We start from the raw sequence: 11404 nt of genomic DNA on the forward strand, positions 1-11404 counted from the left end.
CGAGGGAAACCACATTTGTGTTAAATAAACATATTTCAAACACCGAATGCTCATTACATAGGGAGGGAATTGCACTAGAAAGTAGATATAGCCAGAAATATAGGTGAAAGGAGATCTGGAGAGATAGAAAAACTATTAATTAAAACCCAACAGGGGCAATGTAGAGGGAAATTCATGAGTGTACACTATGCATACAGTCATATGTATTTTTAATAGATGAGTTAAAAACAGGGAATAAAACAATGGATATCATTGTTTCAGACACAGTGATTAGGGATCTGGAACCAGGTATTCTAGACTAAAGTTAAGAGTACAGACTCTGGGAGAAGAACAAAAACAGTATGATCAAATGCAAGCTTGTCTTGATTTAGTGGCTCTCAAGAGAATCTTGGCTGTCTGGTGCTAGCATTTGTCCTAGGTCTGTGTAGAGAAATTCAGTGAGATAAAACTCCTGAGTAATGGCCAGCAGAGGAAAAATGTCAAAAAATGCCAGATATATTCTGGAATTCTTTCTTTAGCTATTATGTGTGCAGTACATGGTATTAACCTGCATGGGTCCATATCTTCTTATTAATTTTTATAACCTAGAACAAAGCACATGTATGATTCTTAATAAATATTGTCTGAAATAATAAATAAGTAAATTAATAATATAATAAAAATATTTGACTTCTTACCTTTAACTAGTCACTTTGGTTCTCTTATACAACATCCACCCCACCTAATCCAGCATTATTTTTGTTATTTAATTGCATACTTCCATGCTGACTGCAGTGACTTAGGAAACTGTTGCACTATTTTCTGGTGAACTATACAATTAGGGTGACTTTGAAAGTTTCTCTAATTCATTGTTTTGCTTCAAAGTAGCTCTAAAACTAAATAGACTAAAGGAAAATACAGAATATTTTAAATTTTATGTAATAACTTTCTTGATTTAACCCCCAAAAGCATGTTTGATATTTTTATTTCCTTTTTGATTTGTTTTAAAATCATTTTCTGTGTTATCAATTAATTACATATGTTTGTTAGTCCAAATAATGTTGCTATAAAATGAATCTCATTTTCTTTCTAACTTTGGACATTGTTTTCTCATGACTAATTTTCAAGTAATATCAAATACCCCATTTGTAGAGACATTATTTCAGTTTTTATCTATATCTTATTCAATCTGCATTTCTCTTGAAAACAGCATAAAACCAGCATTCCAAAATGTTTGTTTATTGTAAAATGTACTTCTAATTGGCATGGATTACTTTAAGCAACTGTTTCCTCTGAAATTACTGCCTGACATATACTCAATTTCGTAAGAACCAGTTAATTTTGCTAAAATATTTTAGCAATAGTTTTAGAAATATGTGCATAAAAGTGTTGCTTTCTCAGTTGGTTGATTCTTTCTTTCATGAATAGCAGTACAAGATGTACATATAATACTGTATAAAGAAGTATGTACATATACTAAAGCATAAACTTTACCCCAAAGAAATGATTAGTGATGTACATCACTAATTAATGCATTAATATTCTTTGCAGCTTTTATGATATTGACTAATACACTTAAGCATTGTAGAATAATATCAATTATTTTTAGTTAATAAATTTTTGGTTGGTTTCAAGTACTTTGCTTGACCCCAGGAAACAAATTCAGGCAGAACCAAATTTATTGATCATGCACTTTGTTTTTGAAATATACACATGGCTAATTTTAATATAACACTGTAAGTAAATTGTGTATATATAAATTGTGTATATAAAGATTGTATATAATATGTATAATAATTGTGCATATATATTATATAAATCATATAATATATATTATATAAATTGTTATATATATATATATGTGTGTGTGTGTGTGTGTACCTAAACCTAAATTATACTGGGATGGAGTAGGTTGGTAGAGAAAAGATCAGAATGGGTTTCATAATAAATAATGACACAAAGTTGAATGTTGAGTGAGATATAAGAGTTAACCAAATAAAGATCAGACTCATCTATCCATTTTTTTTTTACATTGCCATGTTTATGGCAACCATCCTACCCCACATCATCTTGTTCTTATACTAATTTAAAAGTTTTTGGACTTTTGCCTTTCTGCAAAACATTGTTTCTATCGCTGCCAAAAAATAATATTGTTAAAATTAAATAAGACCACTCTCCTATATGTTTTTCAATAGCTTCCTGGAACTTAAAATAAGATCCAAATGCTTTATGCCCTAGATAGTGGCCTAAAATATCCTAAAACATATAGCCTCTGACTGGTAGCCCTCCTTCTTTACTATAATTAAAAAATCTGATTTTCCTTTCTCATTATCAAAAAGCAAAAACTTGTTTCCAATTTAGGAATTTTGAATGTATTTTTCTCTTTGCACTAATTAATGAGTTCCTCATGGCTGACTTTTAAAGGTTCTAAAATGTGGACTCAATATTTTTGGCATTTCTCCTATAGATAGATCTGTCTTAACCCTTTGAGTCAAAGGACTGCTTCAACCACTAGAGTGTGACATAAATGATGTTGTGTCCAAGGTTGCTTCATAAAATATGACACAACTACCATAAAATATGATGTAATTTCCATATATTTGTTTGGAAACTTCATGCTTGCTTCTTGAGCTGTCATGTGAGAATTCCAACTATTGTAAGGCTACTGTCCTTAAGGAAGCCTAGTCTCACAGAGAGAATACATTTAGATATTATAATCAGCAGTGAAAGTCTTTGAGTTATTCCAACTCAGGCACCAGGTACATGGGAATAATTGAGCCTTTAAACTATCATAGCTGTCAGCTGCCCCCAACCTTCAACATTTTTAAGTTGAAGTCTTATATGTGGAACAGAGGCAAATCATCCCATTATGCCTTTTCAGAATTTTTCAACCACAGAATTCTTGTGCATAAAAATTGATTGTTTTAAGCTATTACAACCTGGGATAATTTGTTGAGCAGGAACAGTAACTGATACATGATACAAATTTCATCTCCTCAGAAAAGGCTTTATGAGCAATTTATTTAAAATTGACCTCTATCACAAAATGACAATAACCGTAATATTCATTGTCTCCTTATTATTCATTAACTATTTGTTATAGCCAAAACCTGGAAATAACCCCAATTGTTTATCTACAGGTGAGTGAGTAAATCAATGTTGGCATATTCAGAGTGGAATATTATATACTAATTATTATGAAGGACTCTATATACATACATCATAACTGAAATATCTAAACAAAATGTTGACCATAAACAATCAGAACAAAAGAGTACTGTACTACTCTGTTCTTACACTGATAATAAAGACATACCCAAGACTGGATAATTTATAAAGAAAAGAGGTTTGGCAGACTCACAGTTCCACATGTCTGGGGAGGCCTCACAATCATGGTGGAAGGCAAAGAAGAAGCATTGGCATGTCTTACATGGTGTCAGGCAAGACAGCATGGGCAGGGGAATTGCTGCTCATAAAACCATCAGATCTCATGAGATTTATTCACTATCCCAAGAACAGCACAGGAAAGACCCACCGTCATGATTCAATTACCTCCCACCAGGTCCCTCCCACAACATGTGGAATTATGGTAGCTACAATTCAAGATGAGATTTGAATCGGGACGCAGCCAAACCATATCAAGAACATTCTAAATAAATCGCTTCATGTAAAGAAGAGGTGAGGCTTTTAAAAAGTAGTTACTATTGAAAAATGGCAGGAGAGAAGCTGCTGGAATGTTTGGTAATGGGTTCTGACTGCTGGCTGCAATCTGTACCTTATATGCAACCAGTGTCTAAAGCAGTAGACAAAAACTTTACAGTATTTGCCTCTAGTTACTTCCCCTTGATAATACACAGTTGCTTTTCTTTATAATTCAAATTCTTAGAATCCTGTACTGTCAATACAATTATTCATTTGTAACTGTGTTGTCATCCTACTACAATGCCATGAGAGCAGGACAGACTGTCTTATTAACTTTTGCATATGCATTTTCAGTTGAATTAGTATCAAACTGTATAATATTAATATGATGTAATATCTGGTAAATCATATTTTAAGATTTATTATATTATCTCATACAAATTTGGAAATGTTTAATAAAAAGTCCTATTGAGTGAATCATGGTAGATTCTGCAACTGAATCTGAGATTGTTCAACCTTTAAATTCAGAAAAGGATATAGGCAGAAACTGTGATAAAACTACTGTGTCAGATCCTAATAAGCTAAATCACAATTTGATGCCAAAATACCAAGTTTCTTATTTGTTTGTTTGTTTGTTTATTTATTTATAGACAGGTTCTTCCTCTATTTCCCAGGCTGGAGTGCAATAGCATAATTGTAGTTTGCTGCAGCCTCAAACTTCTTGGTTCAAGCAATCCTCCCACCTCTGCCTGGGACTACAGTTATATGCCACCACACCAGGCTAGTGTGTGTTTGTGTGTGTGTGTGTGTGTGTGTGTGTAGAGATGATGCCTCACTATGTTGCCCAGGTTGGTCTTGAACCCCTGGCCTGAAGAGATCCTCCCCTCTCAGCCTTCCAAAGTGCTGGAATTATAGGCATAAACCAGCACACATAGCACTAAATACTTGATTTCAAAAGAAATATTAAAAACTGGGACATTTTCAGAGAAAAAAAAATAACTGGAAAATTAAAACAACTCCAGAAAGATTTATGTGAAGAGATTGAAGGTTGCCATCACTTGAAACTTCTATCTCGTATTTTATGTCTCTGTGTGTTCAGTTTTTTCTCAAAAAATAGCAAAATCCATAGGGAAATATTAATTTAATAATTCATTAGAGACCAAATCTTCACCAGAAGTTTATCACCTAAAGTTTCATCTCTGACTCTTAACCTCAGCAAGAATCTTAGCAAGAATACAAGGTTCTGTTTCGCTTTCATCTCTCCAGGACGTATTCCAGAAACTGCCTCCAAGAAGTAAACTGGGACAGAGATAGGAATAGCTTACTTTATTTCCTTCCTCTCCCAGAAGTAAATCCTCTAGTGTCTTTCCAATATGCGAATGCAGTCTTCTAGTTGTTTATAACAGAAGGAAAATTGTAGTACTCGTGATTACATCATGGCTGGGCACAGCATTGTGACCACAGTTTCCAATCAGTTATGTATTTTTGTACCTAGAATCTGCCTCAGTCCCTAAATTGCAATCTCTTTGAGGCTGGAGTTCTACCTATCTTCAAAAACAAAGACAAATCAATGAAAAACACTGCTTACTCTGCACCTAGCACACTGCCTAATGAGTAATAGGTGTGAAGTAAATAAAGGCTGAATGAATGACATAGGTGCTTATATATACGTGTGTGTGCATATATATATAAAATATATACACTCAAATATGCGTATATAATATATATTATATATATATTCAAAGAAAGATGCATTTATGCACTTTTATTTAGTCATCACTGGCATGTATCTTAAAGAGGATAAGTAATGCAATGAGGTATTCTACGTATGTATTATGTACCAAGTTTCACCCTCCCTGCAAACCAAAAGAAACAAATTTTATTTTCTAATATTTATAATTTTATGTAATTCAACAAAAAGCTATGTAGAAAGGCTATATCTATAAGAAAAATGAGATTGTGAAAATTTTAATAATTTGTTAAAATATTTACAATTAATGTCTCAAAAATTCCATATGATTACATTTGTTTCTATTTCACTGCACTGTAGAATTTCAACTTTTATTACAATAATGTTATCTGAGGTTATCAAATACACCGCATAACTGATTTGCAATTAAGTTATTTTTTCCACGTGTTCATCATTTCTCAGGAATCATCTATAGCACGTATAAAAACATACTCATTAGATTAATATATAGTTATTTTTTCAGACATTGTACTTTTTAAATGGCAATGATCAGTCAATTATACCTATATGCCATAATATCTTAACATTTATAAGTGTGCATTACACATACCTATGATTTTATAGTAAATGAATGCATTAGTTTTGCATACTTAATGTGTATTTATTAATTGATCATATAACATTAGATTGGGTATATTGTGCACCTCATTTATTGATGCTATATACACTTATGCAACAAACTCTAAATTTTGATTCTTACCTCTGCTCACAACTGATGAAATTCTATCCACTCCTCACCAAAAAATAAACTGGAATATTTGGTGCACTTAAACCTGGGAGATTTGGTGCCATTTATACTAAGTATGAACATAATACAGACTCTTTCTTCTGGCATATAGCATCTATCCTCTCTTCCTCTCATAATTTAAACTTCTTTTATCTATTATCCACTGATATCACTTCTGCTAAATAAAATCCATTTTACTCCAGTGACTGCTGACATCGCATGCCATAACGCATAACATAATGGTTACTAATGTCAAAGATAGAATTTCCTGTTTCTCGATGCCCCAAATGCTATCTGATTTTCCTTCCTCGTTTGGCACTGATCATTATTGATGCAGAATTCATGCTGAATTAATAGCTAATCTAGCATATAAGTATGCCAGATTTTCTCTACCTATATGATGATTTTCTCCCAAATGTCTATCCAGGACCATATTCATTTAGATGCTGGCCTTCTCTCCATTGAATGGAACATGTGGAAATTACAGCAGCAAAGACTGTGGGTTTAAACTGGGAATCAACATGGTTTTTATATCAACAGAATGAGAGCTATCAGTGTGCCATTCTTTATGAGGCCTTGGTCTAGATTCATTTTCTTATATAGGCACATCTCTGAGTTATTTAAGGTTAAGTTCCAGGCCAAGCTTTCAGCCTATCTTTGCTTTTGACATGTCTTTCTCTCTCTAAGCTTAATTATTATAGTTATAATTTAAAATGAGAGACATGTTATTTTTTCTTTCATTTGAATGCTTAGAAGTCATTTTAGGGATATTAATTGGCCTAATTTCAATAATGTTGTTTCTCAAGGTATAGGGAGGCCTGAAGAGAGGGAGAGAAATGGAGGAATAGCTGGTTGGTGGAGCAGTCAGAACTCATGAAATATTTATTAAGTTCTCTATTTTACATGAGTGTCATTTGTGCCACACCAAAATAATTACAGTAATAATGTCACATATCACTGATCACAGATCACCATAACAGATACAATAGTAACAATAATAAAGTTTGACATATTGTAAACATTATCGGAATTGTGACACAGAGACACAAATGAGCACATGTTGCTGAAAAAACAGCACCCATACACTTGCTTGACACAGGCTTATCACAACCTTCAATTTGTCAAAAAGAAAAACTCCACAAAACCTGAAAAATTTAATAAAACAAAGCACAATAAAATGAGATATGATAATACCTATTCTTATAACTGACATGGTCAAAATAAAGCATCAGGATAATTAAGCCATAAAGATAGGTGAGAGGGGCTCAGTTTGGATTTCTTTTATTATTCATATTTTCCTTATCTCTAAAGAAGAATTGGAAATATTACTCACCAGATCATTGCAAACCTTCCATGAGACTTAATTAGTAAATGTGGACTTCTAAATGTGTGCCCTGATATTTTTACAGGATGGTTTTATATAAACGATCTCTCTGTTTAGATTAACTATAGTCTTTCATCAATCTCTGCCCAAATGTACACAAGAGAACACTAAAACAAATAGCTTTATGTGATAGTGCCATGATTTCTGGGGAGTATCCATAAATATTCATTGCAATATTAATTGAATCATTTGAAGTGAAGACACATAGGCCACTTTCTTGGTGTCACTTGTTTAAACCACTCATTTATTGTCAGCCTGGGGAAAAAAAAATGAACTTGCAAGGCAACTGCATTCAAAACAAAAGCACAGTACAAATATAAGTATCTGGTGGCTCTTCTAGGTAAAATAAAAGTAGTACATTCTTATGGCTACTTCGATATTTGTGAACTGAGTTTTAAACGTCTGAGAAATTCTCTAAAACTGTATGTAAATTTCAGGTTACACAGTGTTCACATGCATTTTTTTTTAAGAGAGAGTTTATTGCTTTTAATAAGTTATCAAAAAAGCTTGTGACATTATTCTACTTCTTTAATTCTGCCATGATCCTATCCATGCCTTTTTTCCCCACATGTAAGTAACTCATACCTATGCTCTATTCATAATCATAAATAAAAAATGAGATGCTTGCAATATTAACTCTCATCTTGAAACAATAGAATGGGGAAACCCCTTTCCCACATGACCCCTTTTTTCTCAAATCCATGTTTTCTGGTTATTGGAAATTCCTCATGTAGAGATTGCCAATTTAGTATATGCACCATGACTGATAGGATAGGCTACATTCTTTGTTTTATGAGGAACCCCAGCAATACTTGGGAAAATAAATAAAGAAAATCTCTCTCCTCTCTCTCTCTCCCGCCCCCTCCACACAGACACACACATACACACATACACACACACACATATATACACACACATACATACATTTGTGTCTGTGTGTATAAAGAAAGCAACTTTTGAAGTAAATATACATATATACACTTATATATGTAGTAAAAATCATCACAGACACTGGAAAGGATAAAGAGTAAAATATAACAAATACATACAGTTATTTTGGGCAAAATGAGGTTTATTAAAAATAGGTAAGGAAGGTCTCATTTAACTGTGATTGGTAATAATAAAAAAATGGAATTAATGGAAATGTAAATATATAAAAGGGTAACAATTTGAATAAATTCTTGCACTACTAATGTAGGGAGGAATTCAATAGCACTACCAAACATAAATATTCATTCAGAGTGCTGAAGTATTAGAACTCTGAGGGAGTATTCTACCTTGTGGAAGAAAGAAGGAATTTTATAAACCTTTAGCAAATGTTCAGTTAGTTTCAGGAATAGTTAGTCAAGAATGATTTTTGGATGAGGAAGAATTTTCTTGTGGTTTAGCAACCAGTATTTGTGCAACTTGATTTTAGTTTAGAGGTCTGGTGAGAGTAGTTGATAGAGTTGGGATCAGGTGCAAAAATGGTGAGAAGAAGCTGCAGATGTCAAGGCAATGGGAGGGCCACAGTGGGCATCTCTCTTGGTTAACAGGGAGACTGAGTGTCCTTACTCAGCTACACCTTGGTTTGTACAGAACTTCAAGTCTACTGATGATTACAGTCAAGAATTCACTGTTGATAACTGCCATCGTGGCTTCTTAGGAATTTCGTCTTTGTAATTGTGTTTCAATAATGTGTCAATGAGTGGCTAGAAAGAAACCTTAACATTCTTAAGAAAACTCAGCCTCAGGTAATGGAAATAACACATATTAGTATCATCAGGAGGCCTTGGCCAATAGCTTCTACTCAGGATTCTGCTCCTGTTGGTGTTAGGTAGGGGAATAGTTACTGTCCCCACCTTGAATCAGTAGAAAGGGTGAGTTCAAATCTACAGATTTGTAAAAACTTTGTTTATATTTTTATTAATGCATAGAATAAAGGTTAGAGGATGAAACATGGACAATCTCATCTTAGCAATAAAATTTCTTAAAGCAATACAGTGGAAATAATAGCTTCAAAAGAGGGGAATACAGGCACATACAACAAAGAGTACAGAATCAGTGATTTCTGTCACTTGGAAAATCTTAATCCAAACATGTTGGGTAGAGTTACAATTATCAATAGGCTTCTGTTTGATCTGAGGTTCTTGGAAAGCTGGTTCCTTCATGATGTTGACTTCTGGAGTGCCATGAGATAGTCTTACATCTCCCTTTGACATGGAAGTCTAGCAGGTGGTATGACATCTTTGCAAGTGGGAAACATTAAACCAAAAGTTGATTTCCTGGAATTTCACTGCACTCTTTGTGGTTAACAGTAACTGGTAACATGCTTTCCAATGAGGTTCAATATTAGTCTTGTATTGGTGGTATTTCCAGTAGATCAGGTTTTTGAGCTAAAGATCAGGCAAAGATTTATGCAGTTTTTTTCTGGGCAAAAGCTATCAGGACATGTTAATGATATTATTGGTAATACTGCATTAAATCCTTACAAATTTTACCATGTTTGTCTATAAGAGCAGAGTCAAAGATGGAGGTGAGATTTCTGGTTGCATAATCAATTCATGTGGAATTAATCTAAGATTTTTCTATTGAAGTCAATAATAGACATGAAAACTTTGCACAAGGCAAGTTGTTTAAATAGTTTTGCAAATTTTCTCCTAAAAATGTCATAATTTGTTTCTATTTTCTCTGAGAAGTTGAGGGACTTTCTCTGAGAAATTCCAATGAGAACTTGAGAACTTGAGGGACAGGGGCACTTCTGGCTGAAGGGCAGGGCCTTAGAGAATTTTCTTTATTATCTTTCTAAATTAATTAGGTTCCTCCTTCACTGAACATATGGGCAAATATTTTGCAAGTGGGAAATACTTAGCTTACATGTTGACTTTCTCTTGCTGAAATAGTTGCTTTATGGCAAGGAAATAAATTTCACCAACCAGAAAGCAGATGTAAATTGTAGAAACAGGAAAGAGGTAGTGTTTATATAAACCCATTTTAGATACTCTAAAGGCCTATAGGTTTTATCTGTAATTCATGTCCAATTTGTTTCTTAGGATTGTGGGAACCCACACCAAGGGCATATTTTGCAATCTTATTTAAAATTTTCTACCGATGCTTATTTACAATAGTCTTTAAAATTTTCATTCAATGGTGGAAAGAAAACATTTGTAAGACTCAATTTAGGATCTAAGGGCAGATCAAGAAATCATCTTTCTGCTACCAGAAACCATGTGGGTGGAGCAAACGATAAGATCTTTTCCATTAAGGCATTGAAGGACAAGTTGCAAACAATAAGATCTTTTCCATTAAGGCATTGAAGGACAACGTCCTTAAGAATAGTGTGGACTCAAGATTTAATGCCAACAGTGAAGAGTTTGATTTGGCTTTGGTTCTTGAACTTCGTGGATTGTTTAAATGTGTTTTAAAGAAACTTGCTTAGTATAGTAATTATCTAAAGCAATACCCTTTGCTTCTGAGTCTGCTTTACTGTATGTGTCTCACACTGGCAATCAATTCTTTTGGAGGAAGAATCTAGTAAGGCTTCTATGTAGTTGTCATATTTAATGGAGGCACTAGCCACAATTAAGGAGCTGTGTTGCTTCCACAGCATAAGAAAATCATTACTCACTTAAAAGGAATATCTGATATCTGTGCAGACATTTGCTCTCTGATCTCTAGACAGCCATAGTAACAGCTATGGTATGAAAACCTACTACAAATTTGGATTCTGAAAGAAGTTTGAATTCAAGCAGCTTTAAGTAGGTTATAAACACAGCTTAAAAAACCTCTTTGTTCTATGTTCATATAGAAATCATCAAAAATAAATTATAAACCACAGTTTTCCAAAGGAATTTCATGGAGGTTAGAGGCAGGGAAAATTTCTGACAAGTGCACGACTGTCCCAAGATCTACCATTCACTCTGAGAGGAAAAAGGTTGGTGAC

The sequence above is a fragment of the Colobus angolensis genome, unplaced genomic scaffold (assembly GCF_000951035.1).
Source record: "Colobus angolensis palliatus isolate OR3802 unplaced genomic scaffold, Cang.pa_1.0 Scaffold134, whole genome shotgun sequence".
NCBI lineage: Eukaryota > Metazoa > Chordata > Mammalia > Primates > Cercopithecidae > Colobus > Colobus angolensis.